Source organism: Berghia stephanieae, chromosome 1 (assembly GCF_034508935.2).
Source record: "Berghia stephanieae isolate SIO BIC M18660-M18661 chromosome 1, UCSD_Bste_1.3, whole genome shotgun sequence".
NCBI lineage: Eukaryota > Metazoa > Mollusca > Gastropoda > Nudibranchia > Aeolidiidae > Berghia > Berghia stephanieae.
The window spans coordinates 3,070,556-3,075,555 of NC_088360.1; the positions used below are offsets into that span (position 1 = coordinate 3,070,556).

The 5,000-nt window shown below is 32.8% G+C and overlaps 1 protein-coding gene across 3 annotated transcripts in view; it reads left to right on the top strand.

Moving 5' to 3' along the window:
- The window catches only part of LOC144966239 (uncharacterized), a 46,831-nt gene that overhangs the window by 20,687 nt on the left and 21,144 nt on the right, over positions 1-5,000 (top strand). The window contains exon 1 of one of the 3 annotated variants that reach the window (XM_078902445.1): positions 2,547-3,120. The exons of the other annotated variants lie outside the window; for them this stretch is intronic. The gene's annotated coding sequence lies outside the window, so the exon portion shown is untranslated. Of the gene's footprint in view, positions 1-2,546; positions 3,121-5,000 lie in introns of those variants that run through there. 3 annotated transcript variants of the gene reach the window in all.

The window sequence follows — 5,000 nt, forward strand, 5'->3', positions numbered from 1 at the left end:
TAAAGAGTTGAGGGATAATATTATTTATGCAATGAAACAGATTTCACATTTTACATTGATCAGATCTTTATCTTAAAGAGTTGAAAGATACTATTATTTATGCAATGAAACAGATTTCACATTTTACATTGATCAGATCTTTATCTTAAAGAGTTGAAAGATACTATTATTTATGCAATGAAACAGATTTCACATTTTACATTGATCAGATCTTTATCTTAAAGAGTTGAAAGATACTATTATTTATGCAATGAAACAGATTTCACATTTTACATTGATCAGATCTTTATCTTAAAGAGTTGAAAGATACTATTATTTATGCAATGAAACAGATTTCACATTTTACATTGATCAGATCTTTATCTTAAAGAGTTGAAAGATAATATTATTTATGCAATGAAACAGATTTCACATTTTACATTGATCAGATCTTTATCTTAAAGAGTTGAAAGATAATATTATTTATGCAATGAAACAGATTTCACATTTTACATTGATCAGATCTTTATCTTAAAGAGTTGAAAGATACTATTATTTATGCAATGAAACAGATTTCACATTTTACATTGATCAGATCTTTATCTTAAAGAGTTGAAAGATAATATTATTTATGCAATGAAACAGATTTCACATTTTACATTGATCAGATCTTTATCTTAAAGAGTTGAAAGATAATATTATTTATGCAATGAAACAGATTTCACATTTTACATTGATCAGATCTTTATCTTAAAGAGTTGAAAGATAATATTATTTATGCAATGAAACAGATTTCACATTTTACATTGATCAGATCTTTATCTTAAAGAGTTGAAAGATACTATTATTTATGCAATGAAACAGATTTCACATTTTACATTGATCAGATCTTTATCTTAAAGAGTTGAAAGATAATATTATTTATGCAATGAAACAGATTTCACATTTTGCATTGATCAGATCTTTATCTTAAAGAGTTGAAAGATAATATTATTTATGCAATGAAACAGATTTCACTTTTTACATTGATCATATCTTTATCTTAAAGAGTTGAGGGATACTATTATTGATGCAATGAAACAGATTTCACATTTTACATTGATCAGATCTTTATCTTAAAGAGTTGAGGGATAATATTATTGATGCAATGAAACAGATTTCACATTTTACATTGATACACGTGAATAATTCGATACCCGCTGACGTGTTCTTATTTGCAGGTCTGCTAAACCAAATTTTTATGGGCTCATTGTGGGGGCAGCGGTACGTTCTTTGCTTCGTACCCAAAAGGTACCGAGTTCGACTACCCGCCTCAAAGTTAAGCCTTGAGCAAATAACCTAGCCCTAGCTCACTTTCCGGCGTTGCACTGTGGCTGACGCTTGGGTTATTCTAACGACAAATTTCCCCTATTTTTAAAAAATGATGATGATGATTATTATTATTATTATTATTATTATTATTATTATTATTATTATTATTATTATTATTATTATTATTATTATTATTATTATTATTATTATTATTATGTAAAAAAGTTATTTTAATCGAAATATTTGGAATACTCTTAGATTTTAGCTCTTAAGTGTTCATTTTCCCAATTGACGTAAGAACTCAAGAATTGTAATTCTGACCCTGACCTTGACCTAAAATCAACACTTGAGTGAGAAAGGATGACGCATCAGCAATACATATTTTAAGATATAACAATCTTCATAATAATAATATAAAGATACGAATTTTGCATTAAAGCTTGTTGGAATTCCAGACGTGTTGCCAATTGCTACACGCGCTTGCGAATGCGCGTTGGGAAGAAAGTTCGAATTCCAAAACGCAAGAATGTAAGCAATCTTTTATTTTACTCCTCAAGCGATTCCGATTTTGGTATTTTTTAATTAAAAAAAAACCATGTTCAATACACTTAAATGGATAACTCTTTTTAAAGAATACAATTTTTATTGAAATTTAACGCTTGATAATATGACGTCACAAATTCTTCTTATAAACTTATCATTACTTGTTACTATTTATAGACAGAGGTAGAATGCTATTATTATCTATTATGATGACGATAGAGCACCACTCTTTTATCTTTTACCCTTTCCTCACCACCTTCAGCAAAATCGTCACATTTGTTACGACCCAATAATATACATTTTATCTTATTCAGATATATTTCGTAACATCAAAACTTTGAAGAATGATCTTTGTTTGATAAATAAGAAAGTTGTTTTGTAGAGAGCTTGTTTTGAGTTTTTAAACTCAATTTTTGTCTTTCGGGTAAGCCTGCCCTTTTGGGAAATACTAAAAATAATCGGTAAGGAAAGAATTAATCATCATGCAACAGCAGCACGGTTGAGTAACTTTACATTCACAGGTCTTTAACTATAACACTGGAATGAGACTCCACCCTGTCGACTGTTTGCGTCATCATTGTCGAGGGAATATCTTTTTAAACATATTTTTTTTTAAAAATCATGTTTCTGTTTTGTTTCCTCCATTCATTCTTGGAATCGGTTCAACGACTTTTGGATAATTCACAGGTTAACGATCTCATAACACGATTTTCTTAATGAGTATGATGACGATGATGATGTACGTACGGAGGCTCGCTCATTCTGTAAGTCTTATTGACATTCAGTGATGTATCCATAGTTTCTTGTAGTTTTGGGGGCTATTCCTCTTACAGATTACAGTTGCCTTGTACCAAGTAGGTTACGATCTTAATGAATTGTCTGAGATTCATACTGTAGAACGTAAGAAGTTCACGATTCATTTGTGATATTATAATTTCTTGCTGTATCTAAGCTTTTTCTAATGGATTTGACTGTGATCAATTTCAGATTTCGTGAACACTAAAACCTTTGAAAGTTTGAGCTTTGAGTTTTTAAGTTCGCGATTCTTTTGTGATAAAATTTCTTGTTGTATCGACACTTATTCTTATAGATTAGACTGTGATCTATTTTGGATTTCGTGGACACTTAAACTTTTGTAAGTTTGAGCTTTGAAATGCGATTTACAAACGCTTTACAAGGGGTCCCTGACTAACAGCAACACGTAACATGTAGGACGAGACATGACTCCTGTTAGGCGTTATTACAATTTTTTCCCGATTGAGACAACGTTGTGAACTAGTATTTGAGGTAAGTGACACAATTATATGAAATTACTCACATCAACTTCGATGATTGTGAATGTTTGTAGAGAAGAAAAAAATGATTCAGAGAATGGGGAATAAAACCATTTCATCCAGTCTGTGCCAACTGATGAGAATACAAGAGCATTGAAACGGCCGTATCGGCTAAAAATATGAGTGTTTAACCCCCCCCCCCCCCAACAAATTTGAGCTTTTATATCTGTGATATTACAATATTTATCCGAGAGAGACTACGCCGTTGACGGTCAGGTACTCGTTTTACACCTGGGTAGGTGAGAGAATGTGAGTGAAGAGCTTAATCCAAGGAGTCAACTATTGCTCCGAGCGAGGCTCGAACCCAGGGCCCTCAGATCCGAAAGCGAGTGTCATACCACAAGACCACATAGTTATAATTAATAGTCTATCTATCTATCTATCTATCTATCTATCTTTCTATCTATCTATCTATCTATCTATCTATCTATCTATCACTCTCTATCTCTCTCTCTCTCTCTCTCTCTCTCTCTCTCACACACATCTCCTCATCGCACTAATATCTCTTTCGCTCTCGCTCTCTCTCTCTCTCTCTCTCTCTCTCTCTCTCTCTATATATATATATATATATATATATATATATATATATATATATATATATATATATATATATATATCGTTATCTATCTCTCTCTCTGATACACACACACACAGACACACATACACACACAAAGACGACACGCACATAATATATTTGTTTTCATGTCATATTATATTCAGTCTTTTGATCCTCTTTGACTTGTCTGTTTTCATTGATGCTGACTAACATTTGCTTATTCTTTCCTAGATCTTGATAACATCTTATCAAACTACTTGTTATCTATTCCTTCTGTTTCTAGTCTTTTCAGATTTTTGTCTTCTTCTAGTTATCTGCAATAGTTTGAAGACGTCTAGAGGAAGGAAGTAGCAGGTGCTGTAACATCAAATACAAATTAGTAAAATAATACACACGGAAATACACAAACACACACACACAGACACACGCGCACACAAAGGATGGGGTAGCAATTGAGAGAAGTAAAACGAGAAGAAGAAGAAGAAGAAGAAGAAGAAGAAGAAGAAGAAGAAGAAGAAGAAGAAGAAGAAGAAGAAGAAGAAGAAGAAGAAGAAGAAGAAGAAGAAGAAGAAGAAGAGGAGAAAAAAAGGGAAGAGAAAGAGATAAAAAGAGGTAGAGGGAGAACGAGAGAGAGATAGAGAGAGAGAGAGAGAGAGAGAGAGAGAGAGAGAGAGAGAGAGAGGGGGGGGGGGGGGTACTCGAACCATGGCTTGTTTATGACTTATCTATAAAGAGTTTACAGTTATCTCATTTTCCACACCCACCATATTGATTCAGGCTGACATTTAAATTGACGTTTTGGTATCACTGAGACAAAATGTAGATCAATCTATTCGGAAGTGATCTTTGACACATGTTATTTCTTTTCATTTAGTTACAATGACAGGCTTGGGAGCTGTCGGTGGAGTCTTTATTTTATATGACCCAACGTCTCAAAACGGTGTTATGTCGGATGAACCAGATGCTAAAAAGTCAAATTGAATTTAAACTGGACAAAAATATGAATGATTGGTATTCAGCAACCTGAAATATGAAATTCATTCTCCTCAATAAAGTTTATACACTCAACGCAAGTCTGATATTTCTGGCTACAAAGTTAATTTTCAGCATCTTCATCATCCTGACATAATACCGTTTTGAGACGCTGGGTCACATGATGTGGTGACTTTCTCAATCAAAATCATCTTAGTGTTTCCCCTTTTGGCAAGGATGTTGTATGGGTCAGGCTGGTCCCATTGGAAAAGTGCCGCTACTGTGGTCTAAAATGGTATGACACT